The sequence below is a fragment of the Asterias rubens genome, chromosome 18, assembly GCF_902459465.1.
Source record: "Asterias rubens chromosome 18, eAstRub1.3, whole genome shotgun sequence".
Taxonomy (NCBI): domain Eukaryota; kingdom Metazoa; phylum Echinodermata; class Asteroidea; order Forcipulatida; family Asteriidae; genus Asterias; species Asterias rubens.
This window is the reverse complement of record NC_047079.1, coordinates 1,117,119-1,130,476: the sequence shown is the minus strand read 5'-3', so window position 1 is coordinate 1,130,476 and position 13,358 is coordinate 1,117,119. Positions and strand designations below refer to the sequence as shown.

Genomic DNA, 13,358 nt, shown 5'->3' with positions numbered 1-13,358 from the left:
ACTTGTAATATGTTCTACAATCCTTGCGACATATTCTGAAACTTTCCCAAAATTTTTGAGAATTTACTGACCTATTTTTCCCTACTTTTTAGTAAATTGTTCGTGATTTTGTTATTTTATTTTATCATTAAATAATTATTTATGTTTATTTGTTAGTTTAGTTAATATTAATAATAATAGTGGGCATGTATAATGCGCGGGTATCCATCTAAATATGCTCATGGCGCAGTGACACAATAAACGGGAAAAAGTTATGAAGTCCTCGTTAGATGAGGCTTGAGGGAAGTTGTGAACAAAGCTAGGAGAAAGTTTAACGTGATCCGGCAAGTCGTTCCATAATGAAGGAGCAGCAGAAGTAATTGATCCTTCACCCCATGATGTTATGGCCAGGGGTTTCCTTAAAAGATGTTTGTTATTAGATCGCATATAGACTGGCGGTTGGAAGTATGGGGTTGGAGTCCTTCTGAGAGATATGGTGATAAAGTGCCTTTTGATATGAGCGATAGACATACATAAGGATCTTGAAGATGATTCTATCCTTAATGGGTAGCCAATGTAGATCTTGTAGGATAGGTGTGATGTGACTCTAGTGTTGGACCGGGTTGCAATTCTGAGGGCAATATTTTGAAGGCGAGAAAAGCGGTAAATTGATTATTATGCAGTCCATAGAGGAGAGAGTTTCCCATGTCAAGTCGGGAGGTTACAAAGGCGCGAACGAGTTGCTTTGTAGCATTTACTTCATTTACTTGGTTTACTTCGTTTATTTGTTTATATTATATTTTTAGTTTAGGGGTAACCAACTACATATTGTACTCTCATTGCATGTTTGCGTTGTGTGAAAGCTTGCGAAGTCTCTGAATGTCATCCCATTTGTGATGAACCACTTTGGTAGTTCTGAGGACTTTTCCAACACAGTTGATTCACCGCGATTTGCCCAGGTGTCGGCCTTTCTCTTTAGCGTTACAACATCTGAAAATTTGTTGTTAAGCACCTACCAATTCGATGCAACAAGCTCAACTAACTTCACTATCTCAGCAGGCGAGAAACTTCGCCTTCCAATACCCCTTTGCCTCCTCCTCGCGTTGAACGGTCTTCCTCCTTTCTTTAGTCTGGCTCTCCATGTTTGCAGGGTGACAAATATCTTCTAAATGACTGTAGCCAGTCCAATACTCGTTATGGACAATGAGATCACGCTCCAGTGAATTACATAACAAATCCATGACTGTTCAGCTCAAGCGCGTTCCCGCTTAAGAAGGCGTTACTAGAGGTTTAGTAAGAAACGCGGTAGTAAAGCGGTAAGAAAGCTTCGTGAATAACACGTAAGGGCTTACTAAAGTCTTACTAAAGTCTTACTTAGAGCCACGTAAGTGACCGATTTACGAGGGATTCATGAATAAGGCCCCTGCAGCTTCCTAGAATACCCTTCCTGCTATTCATTGCTGTATGCCGACCAAAAAAATGAACTCGAATGTACCACCAACTTTGGGTGCGGTCATTTTTATACTATACTTCTTCATTAATCTATGCCAGGTTATAATGGGTGGGGGAAGGATGAAAATGTTACCGAGAGAAGCTGCCGACCCAGAGTATCCTAAAGACTCTTCTAAAGCTGGATCTAGAAATGATGGACGAAATCTCATCGGTATGTAAACCTGATGAAACTTAAACCCAATTATTGATGACTATTGCACCATTTTGCTTTAACAGCTTCTGATCCCATCCAGATTCCATAGAAACCGAGCTACTGAAATCAATAATGCTGAATTGATAATGGTGAATCAAAAATGGTTGATCGATAATTATTAGTCGATATTGGTGAGTCGATATTTGTAAATCAATAACGACTATTCGATGTTGGTGAAACGATAATGGTGATTCGATAATATTTGTGAATCAATAATGGTGAACCGATAGTCGTAAAAAGATAACTGTGAATCAGAAATGGAGAATCGATAATGGGAAAAGATAATGTTGAAACGACAAGGGTAAATCAATATTGGTAAGTCGATAATTGGTGAATCGTCCAGAAGACGCTGACATTACCACAGAGACAGCATGGTGCGTAGTTATAGAAGATAGGAGGAATGAACTTGAATATAAAGTGGTAATGAATCTGAAATAAAAAATTCGTTTTTACAAATCCAAAATTATGTATGATGTATACTTAAAGCCATTGGACCGATTCGGTAAACAGTGTTGTCCAAGGCCCACACTTTGTGTATCACAACTTCTATATCAAATAACAAACCTGTGAAAATTTAGGCTCAATCGGTCATCGGAGTCGGGAGAAAAAAACGGAAAATCCCACCCTTGTTTCCGCACGTTTCGTCGTGTCATGACATGTGTTTAAAATAAATCCGTAATTCTCGTTAATGAGAATTTATATTGTTTTGCTGTTTTCTCAACAAGTAAAGCATTTCATGGAATAATATTTCAAGAGAAGTCTTTCACCACTGCCTTCTGTAAACCCTGTAAGTTATTTGTAAATCTGTGAACCTTTAACATATAATTTAGTACTAGTAGTTACGTTTCACTCCTAAGCTAGGAGCTTTGTAAATTATATGTTTAGTAACATCATACACAATTTTGGATTTGTAAAAACAAATCTTTAATTTAATATTCTTCCGCAATCCAGACGAACTTATTTAATGGTAATGAATCTATTCGTCTTATTTTCTTTTCCTTTTTTTTTATTGTTCTTTTTAAAGTTTGTTTTCTTGTAGAAGTATCTCTCATCGAAATAGTTACACTTGATCAAACCTTGACTTTATAGATGTTTTCAAGATATTTATAGTTCCACAGCATTTAGTTTTCTTTCGGTCACATGAAGTAAAGGATTTATTTCACTAAATGTTTTTTACAATATTATGTTTTGTTTAAGACGAATGGCAAGCAGGTAAAGACAAGACAAACAGCAAGTACGTGTGGAATTTGGAACAATTTAAAGACGTCAATCCACTTGAAACTTACAATCTTTTAAGTGAGTTGTTGCTTCATGTACCAATTTGAACAAGTACAATCTATCGTCTGTATGGCACAGCCAATGTAACCAAGGTATGTCGTTTGGAACATGATTTTGCCTACAACCCTTGCGCCGCATCTATACTGAGCTAAATGTACATGTACGTACATGATGCGGGGATGTGGGGATTAGGCTAGATGCCGCACGTCGTCATTTACAAACTGCGGTGACATAGACGTAGGGTACCATAATTGTCGTAGAATTCTAAAATTAAACGAACAGAATGAAGTTTAATTGGAATTATACCGGGTCTATCACCGACACTGAAGGACTTACATGAGATTACATTTTCCACCGGAGTATTTAGTCACAGTTGAGAGAACATGAAAAGATGTTCCTGGTAAAAATGCCCCACCACGCCCACTGCACCCTAATACATTTTTCAACAAGGAACATATAGTGCCCGGCGAAAAGGGGAGAGTCAACTAATTGAAGTTGCAACCTAATGTGGAGGGAATTAATGTAAGTCCTTTAGTGTCAGTGATAGACTCGGTAGAATTCCAATTAAACTTCATTCTATTCGTTTAATTTTAGAATTCTACCTCGTCATCACCTCCACTTCGGACTTACATGAAATTTTAGATCACAGAGACGGGCAACATGCAATAAAAGACATGATTGTGTATATGACTCGATGGTTTACCACAGTTTAATAGACGAGCTATAACTCTGAGCTCTTTAGGTTGTTAACATGAACAAGCAAGAACAAATTGTGCATTAATATAACAAATTTCGTCAGCATTTCTTAATTAAGGAAATAACCAACCTACTTAGTTGTACCAGCCAAAACTGCATTTGCAAAGCTGTGATTTGTTTGCTCTACCGGTTTGTTATAGAATTTAGCAAAAGTACTACTTCTTGCCCAATGGGCAGTGCTTAAAATAACGTTCAGTGGTACTCCATTTTGAAAGGCCGCACTGCAGGCAGCAGATCGAGTACTGTGTGCTTTGAACTTGGCTGTGTCAATGCCAGACTCATGCAATGTGTTCTTGATCCAGCGAGATATTGTCTCTGACCTTACTTGTTTGTGGGGTGACGCATAGCTTACAAACAAACACCGTTGCGTATCCCTTAGGGGTTTCGTCTTAATTAGATACTGTTTTAGCGTTGCCATGACACAAAGTTGGTCATCATGAGTGTACTTGGGTAGCACCAAACTAACAGGCAGTTTGCCAATCTTGCTGGTTTTCGTCAACTTATATATAACAAAGATAATTTGTGTAGCTGTAACTTCAGCATCGTCTAAGTTAAGTAACGATAAAGTTTGACACCTTTGTCCTGAAATTAATGCAACAAGCATAACTAGCTTCATAGTGAGTTCTTTTAAGAACAACTTATTAGACGGACCCAAATTTTTTTAGGTATTGTAACACAGTATTAACGTCCCATGTACAAGTATATCTTGGCATTGCAGGTCTCACGTTGAACACACCTGTCATGAACCTTCTTATCAGTGGGAGGGCTCCAATTGGTGTCCCATCTATAGGGGCTAGTATCGCTGACAATGCACTACGTAGTGTGTTCAGAGTGCTGTAACTACTACCTTTGTCAAATTCCTCTGTTAAGCAGTCTAGAATCACCGCTACAGTCGCACGAGGTGGATCACTCTTTGTTCGAGCACAGAACAGAACCCATTTTTGGATCGCTGATCGCTAAGATTTCTTAGTTGAAGTCCGCCAGGATGAGATAATAATGTCGGCAGCGTGCTGCGAAATTCCCTGGCTCTGTAGGTTTCCCTGACAAATGGCATGCCATCAGTTGCAGCCGATCTCGCAATGGGTGTAGTCTACATGAGGAAGGGAGTGAGAGTAAATTAGCTCTTTTTGGCAAAATAATTGGTTTGTTCACCAACAGTTTAAGCATCTTAGGAAAACCATGCTTGTGTATGCCAAAGTGGAGCAACAAGTATGGCTGTTTACTCCTCATATTCAATCTTTGTCAATACTTTCCCAATAAGACAGAATGGGGGAAACGCGTAGATTTTATAGTTTGACCAGTCTAGCGTAAACGCATCATTGAAGATTGCATTGGGATCAGGTTTCCACGATACGCAAGGTTGTATCTGATGGTTCAATCTTGACGCAAACATGTCAATATTTGGTGTCATAAAGATATCGATAATCTTCCGGAAAACTTCTGGGTGTAACTTCCATTCGATCTCTTCATGGAAGTGACGTGATGCAAAATCAGCACTCACATTTTCAATACCCGGCAGGAATGAAACGGACAGCCATATTTTCTTATTCAAACACCAAAGCCAGATTTCCCTGGCCAGTTTATTTAACTGTAGGGAGTGTGTGCCGCCCAAAAACTTTATGTATGATACGGCAGTTGTGTTGTCCGATTTAAGGTGCACATGAATGTCCCTATGGTTACTGAAAAGGGACTGTAAGGCAAAAAAGCAAGCTTTAAGCTCAATATGCCATGCAGCTTCCTCAGCTGACCATTGTCCACCTAGCATATGCCCATTGCAATTTGCACCCCAGCCATTGAGGGATGCGTCAGTTTCAACCAAGAAATCTGGCTTATTTCTGTGAATGGGGGCACTAGCATACTGTAGATTAATAAGCCACCAATTTAAGTCTGCCTTAGCTTGGTCAGACAATGACATTCTTGCATCAAAATTATCGTGGTTTGCAGTCAATGCTGCGTTTTTCTCACATTCGATAGATCTTCTGAATAACGTGCCGTACGGTACGGCGATATCACAAGAGACTAAAAAACCCACTACTCGGGCAACGTCCCTAATTTTTGGACTATTGGCAACAATAATGTTTTGAATAGCCACTTCAGTTTTGCTATTTTTTGCTGGAGGAACAGCAATTGTCATATCTTCCGAATTTATTGTAAAACCCAGAAACACAATGGACTTCGTTGGTTCCATAACAGATTTCCCAGTATTGACTATAAATCCTAATTCTTGGGTGAGGGCAACTCGAGCTTTAACATTGGTTATGCACACTTCTTTTGTTGCACCTATCAACAATGCGTCTTCAATGTAGTCACAAGATTCGTGCCCCATTAGTCTTAAAGAGGCTATCAAAGGTTTCATTATCTTTGTAAATACCCTCGGTGCACAAGCTAAACCGAAAAGCAGGCAGGTAAATTCGAACAATTTGTTCTGCCACAAAAAGCGCAAGTATTTGCGGTGGTTTTTGGCAATCGGTACTGTAAAGTACGCATCTTTAAGATCAATTGATGCCATAAAGCATTGTGGTCGGATTAATTGCAGTGCAAAATGAATTGTTTCCATTTTAAAATGGACATAAGCAACTGATTTATTCAACTGGCGAAGGTTGATAATTGGGCGAAAAGTCCCGTCTTTCTTTGGACGGATGAAAATGTTTGATACAAACTCACCATATTCATGGGTAGCAAGTGTATTTGCTCCTTTTTGGAGAAGTTTATCAATTTCTATCGAGATGATTTCAACCTAGTCATTGGGAGCAAAATGTATTTGTTTAGGGAGGAACGATTGAAATGGTAGTTTCCCAAATTCTATTTCATAGTGCTTTATAGCATCTAGATCCCACTTATCTGAAGTTACTTCTTGCCATTTTGTAACAAATTGTGCTAATCTACCTGCAATTTTGCTAGATTTAATGCATGTTGTACTTACCATTGTGGTTGTACTTGTAGGGACATGCGGGCTTACTTTGCCGTCTCCACATCTTGCCGTGGCTTGGCATTCCACCGAGTGTCTCATGTCTGTTTTGGCGCTGGTAGTTTAAACGACCACCTCTTCTGAATTGGCTGGTGGTGTAGGTCGTGTTATCCCCTGTGGCTGTGATGCATGGGTCGTTTTCGATCATGTTTGTCGTTTCCTCTGAAAGTCAACCAGCCAACTTTGTTGCCAATTTTGTTGGTCTGCTGTATGTCCTTGCACTGTTGGGGCAAATCGTCACCAAATAAAAACCCTGTTTACGGGCACATGTGGCGAGCACAGACCGGAAAATTGCTTGTTAAGATCGGGCTTAATCAAATCCCGTCTTCGCACATTCAGTTCCTGGTTGGCATGTCCAATAATGGCCACCGCATCTAATAGCTTAGTGATTTCACTCTTGAAATCAGGGATTCCCTGAGTGGCAGCGGGTCTGGACATCAGTGAGTTTATTACCCCAACTACGGGTATAATTCCTTTAAGAAGTGCCTGTTGCACTTTCTGGAATTTTATGTCCTGAGAGCGGGTCTTCGACTTTAGTGAGCTCCATATCTCAGGGTTAACCCGTGTGCACTCCACATTTTTGACGTTGGTCGGTCTTTGGATAGCTTTGAGCTTTTCCACGGCCTTGTCCTACGGCAATTTGTGGCGGACCATTTTATCCACTACCTTAGCCAATTAATCATTGTCTGCATCGGCGGTCGGTGCGTCCTCCGCATATAGTTGTTCAAAATAGTCCAACAACTGATCGTCATGGCATGATGTTTTTAGCCCCTGCTGACTCTCTTAGGAGCTCTTCTATTGCATTTGAGGCACTCTCTGTATCGGATTCTGAATCCAATGATAGGCTAGGCTGCTTGGCGGGTCGACTAAGTATCACAGTCTGCATGTTTTCGATGGCTTCGGCCATACATGCAAGCTTCCCTGAAACATCCGCAAATTCTTGCCGGGAAACCGTGTCTGATGACGGGACCAATGAGCACTTAGGCTTTCGGCCTTTAACTTTCAGCTTGCTCGAAGTTCTGCCGATTGATGAATTTTCACCTTGTCCCAGACCCGGGTCTTCCTTGGTATCAATTGCACCCGAAGTGCCAGCCATCAACTCAAGGAAATCTGGTTCGTTGCAGCTGTCCATGGTGCAAAGTGCCAACATATACCCGTAATTGTACGAAGTATAGAATTCGATGTACGCATACTACGGCACAGAAAAATGTATTGGGGTGCACTGGGCGTGGTGGGGCATTTATACCAGGAACATCTTTTCATGTTCTCTCAACTGTGACTAAATACTCCGTTGGAAAATGTAATCTCATGTAAGTCCGAAGTGGAGGTGATGACGAGGTAGAATGAGAGTTAAGTTTTATATTCCAGCAAACCTAATTCGGTTTTACCCCATTACATTTTTGCACTTTTTTTATTATTTTTATTTTTATATCACAATATTACGTACAATCTGTGTCCGTCTTATTAGAGAGGTTTCACAGAGTCGCGGATACGAATACGCATACAGATATCGAACCGTACGCGTTCGCGTCAAGTGAGCTGTGTAGTTTTGTTTTGCAAAACTCTAACGAATACCCTCAACTTGAGGCTCAAGAGGGCGCTATTAACCAAATGTACAGTACATAAAAACTCCACAGGCTAAACTGACATGCGTCGCCTAACTTTTTGGTCCATTTGTCTTTTTTTGAAGCATGGTGGAACAATGTCCAACTACATCCATGTATGATACCTCTAAAAGACATGGTGAAAACCTGGTGCATTAAAAAATAACAATCCGCTCCAAAAACATGAACAAAATATAATCGTTCTTATTTAAGTGTATGGCCACAGATTCCCGTTTTGAGCGATTATTCGGTTATACGTCACATCCCCATGGGCCTCAAAAAGTGATGACGTATTATGACGTATCCGTTCACGTAAGAGTATCGGTGACTCTGCGGAACCTCTCTAATAGGGAGCTGTCAAGCACGGAAGAAACCTTTGACTATCTAATTTATTTATATACACTGAACAAGTGAAAAGGCGTCAGTTTGAACTTTATAACTAACCAGGACGATTTAATATAGAAACTTTTGTTTGACAGTTGTATTAACTTTGCTTACCTTTCAGGTTTGTTTGAGCCCAGTCATATGCAATTTGAAGGTAACCGAATGAATGACGTAGGGGGTGAGCCCTCATTGTCTGAGATGGTAGAAAAGGCCATTGAGATACTTCAGAAGGACAAAGACGGGTTCTTCCTTATGGTTGAGGGTAAGTTATTATTACAACATACAGGTTTATGGTTTTCGTAGAGTGTTTGTTAATTGGTTTCAAGAGCCCTAGCCTTGTCCAAGGCTCTATACGTTAGCACCGACCCGCTCTGAATTCACGAACTGCATAGATACTATACCGCACGGTACATAACAGTACTTGATACCGTGGGGTCGAAGCATGGCTTTTCGATGTATCAACGAGGTTACAACGAGTCTAGTTGCATCCTCGTTGTATGAGGTACAACAACCTCGAAAAACCATGCTTCGACCCCACCGTATTAAGTACTGTTATATACCGTGCAGTATAGTATCTATGCAGTTTGTGAATTCAGAGCGGGTCGGTGCTTGTGTAAAGAGCCTTGGACAAGGTTACATGAGCCCTTTGTGTCATTGCTGCTGTTTCGCAAGAGCTTGTCGTTAGGCCCTACCTCTTACTTATGTGGCTAAGAAAATCATTGACAATCTGAAACCTCGTTTTATGGAGTATTTGCATTGTCTCTTTGATGCCATTGTTCAGTAACAGGTTGTATGTATTTTCATTGTTGATAACTAAACCACGCAGGTTGGCATGCACGACCGAATAATAGCAAAACATCAACCGACCTACTAGATTTTGTCACCAAAATAGACATTGCTGCAAACTTGTAATTAAAAAGAATACATCCCAATTGGTTGCAATCGAACATTCTTAAAAACTAGGGCCAACGTTTGTTATCTTTGTATTCATGTCTTTTCCTAGTTTTAAAATCTTGGTTGACAAAAACTCCGTCTATGATGTTGCTTTATCACGGTGTGGCCATCTTGATTTTACTCCATTCAAACTCATTGTAACCAAACTGAGGCTGGACGAAATAATAGTCTGGTGCCATGTTTGCGCAATGAATGTTAGCATTCATTACTGTTATAGAAACAGGGAACATGACCAAGATGGCGACAGCGTGATTATAGACCTTTATCACGGTGTGACCATCTTGACTTTATACCCCATTGTAACCAAACTGAGGCTGGTGCCATGTTTGCGCAATGAATATTATAATTCATTACTGTTATGGAAACAGGGAACATGACCGAGATGGTGACAGCGTGATTATAGACCTTTATCACGGTGTGACCATCTTGACTTTATACTCCATTGTAACCAAACTGAGGCTGGTGCCATGTTTGCGCAATGAATGTTAGCATTCATTACTATTATGGCAACAGGGAACATGACCAAGATGGTGACAGCGTGAACATTCTTCACGAACAAGACACATTACCAGATTTTTCATAAAATGTCAATAATTCAAACACAAATAAATCATACTATCTTGAATTGATACACCAAGGTGGCCAAATTGACCGTGCGCATCATGACGGGTTAGCCTACCACGCCCTGCAAGATACCATTGCAATGGATAAGGCTGTAGCCAAGGCGATGTCAATGACCAATGAAATGGAGACTTTATTTATTGTAACTGCCGACCATAGCCATGTACTCTCTATAGGAGGAGCAGCTGATCGTGGTAGTCCAATACTCGGCAGAGGAGGTAAGTTTCATCCACAAATATAACTTTAAAGGCAGTGGACACTATGACTTCTAACAAGCTTAAGCTCAATGAAAATAAAACTGATACATCGATCGACCCTACTGATTCTGTCAGCAACTTATAAATCAAATTTGATTTTCATAATATGACAATGATCAAGCAAGTTTCCAGCCTCTGCCAATCAATACATTTTCAATTACGTAACTTAAGGAGAATCAAACGGTACCAGGATAAGGATACTCTCCATCATGTTGTCAGAGCTTTAGTCCTCTCTCGTATTGACTATGGCAATCTCCTTTTATTTGGTGCAACGTCATATGAATTGGACAGAGTTCAAAGACTACAAACTAGTGCAGCTCGTTTAGTATGTTCCACACCCTTGAGAGAACATTATTACCCCATCACTTAGGGAACTTCATTGGCTACCAATTAGAGAACGAATCCATTTTAAGATTGCTTTTCTCGTTATTATGCTTCATTATATAACCACTTAACTGTCACATTACACTCCTCCACGATTTCTTCGATCAATCGCTTGAATGTTCCCAGAGCAAACAAAGTTCTAGGGCAGAAGGCTTTCAGTGTGACTGGGCCCATGATTTGGAACAATCTCCCAACTGCCATTAGGGAATCTAATACTCTGTCTGCTTTTCGTGAAGTCCTTAAGACTCACCTTTTTTCAAGTTAAATTCTTTCTAGTGCGCTATGATCTTGACGGAATAGCGCCTTATAAATATTAATTGTTATGTTATGTTATTGTTATTGTTATTGGTAATTACTCAAATTTAATATTAGCATAAAACCTTACTTGGTAACGAGTAATGGAGAGCTGTTGATAGTGTAAAACATTGTGAGAAACGGCTCCCTCGGAAGTAACGTAGTTTTCGAGAAGTAATTTTTCACGAATTTGATTTCGAGACCTGAGACTTAGAGTTTGATGTATCGAAATCAAGCATCTAAAAGCACACAACTTCGTGTGACAAGGGCGTTTTTACTTTCATTATTCAACTTCGACGTTTGATATTTTATTGTCTTTGACAATTACCAATAGTGCTAGTGTCTTTGAACAATTAAAAGCTATATCTTTCCAAATATCATTTGTATGCAAAATAGTATACGATGAGTTTAAAGAGAGACTGTTTATAACTATTATTACTTACTTCCTTTTTTTCAAAGGGCGATATCTCTCGATAAATCCAATTGTTTGTAGACTGCAGCTTGATTATGTTTTGAAACAAAAAGTAAACTCCGTTAAGTTACCCGAATTCAGACTGAATTCTGACCAGTAAGTAATGTTAACAAGTTGTGCAAGTTTCTCAGTTTTGTATAAGTGAGTGGTGATTCGTCGTCAAACCGTTCATATTTAAATTATAATTACAACAAAATGGTTTTGCATATTAATGTCAAGGTCTGATGAATGACGGTTGGCCGTTTACAACACTCTCATATGCAAACGGCCCTGGAGGAATTGAGGAGTTAAACAGCTTCAAAAGTACTGGTTCGAGACGGAATCTGACGGATACCAACACAGGTAAAGCTCCAATTGAATACTTTGAGTATTGGTTTGTACCACTCAAGTACACCACTCAGTAAAATTAAATCCGAGTTTATGCAGACTTTTTGAAATATTTTAAATCTTAAACATATACGATAACTTGGCAAAGTTACAGGGAAGTATTTGCAAACACGATTTTACCAAGGGAAAGTGCCCCTTTGCCATTTCATAAAGTTAATAATTAACTTGTGTAAACAATCATTGTATTGTGATAAATATTGTTTTATCATAAATGTGATAAACGATGTTTTATTATTTGTTTGTGCAGAGGCTGCCGATTTTCACCATCCAGCGCTTGTCCCAATTGATTCAGAGACTCATGGTGGAGAGGACGTCACTATTTACGCCAATGGACCAATGTCGCATCTTTTTTCACGGGGTACATGAACAGCACTACATTGCCCACGTGGTCAGATATGCTTCCGGGTTAAACTGCCACAATGGGGCGCCCTCTACTGGACCAAATTCCATTTTGGCTTTACTGTTGTTTTCTTTCGTACGAAGTTTATAGATTGAAAAAGAAATTCAATGACTGTATTTTGTCCAGTTTATAGCAAAGACAGCCAATATTATAGATTAATAGTGTTTGCAAACAGTAAAACAAACAACCAAAAACATGAAATCTGTTAACCTTTTTTACAGCCGCTTAAATCAGACCGACTTTTTCCGGTAATATCACTTTTGAATCATACAGATACAAAACAAAAGAAAAGAACGCCAGGCCTAAATGAGAAACTGACTGGATACATTTTAGTTTAATGTTTGATGAAAACAAATCCCAAAAATCAAATTAATTTGACATTTGAACCTGTGATCTTTATATTAACGTAGCCCTGGTGTTTCCTTGCCTTGTCCATATACTTGTTCGCCGTGGTAGCCAGAGACCAGTGACCCGCTCTGTGAAAATGAGTAAAATTTCGCGCAATGCATTAGCGTGCAATGGACGGTTACATGTGGAAGGGGTCGTTGTGGAGAGGTTTTTTGTTTGTCACAACGTTTTTGTTCTACTTCTTTAGGATCTATATTTTCATGGTCAATATTCAGATAACTTAATTTTAGTCATGAAGCTATAAAAAAAACCGTACTTTTGTTTCATTTGTGCCCCTTTTATTTCTACATAGCGCGAAGTATCGCTGATTTGTATTCTCCGCTGTTTTGTCGTTCGGTACACCACTACGTACATTATGGTATCATCGGCAACCTTTGACCCTCGCCTTTCCAATTATAGGAGATTAACGCCATGGTTAAAACTAAGGCAGCAAAATTGTTAGACCAACAGAGGGCGTTATTTATAAAACTCGGATGTTATTGTGGGCTAAGTGTGTGTGTTCGACCC

At 39.5% G+C, this 13,358-nt stretch overlaps 1 pseudogene; it reads left to right on the top strand.

Moving 5' to 3' along the window:
- Nucleotides 1-1,458: 1,458 nt before the first annotated feature.
- LOC117302546 lies at nt 1,459-12,533 on the top strand (annotated as a pseudogene).
- The last annotated feature ends 825 nt before the right edge of the window (nt 12,534-13,358 follow it).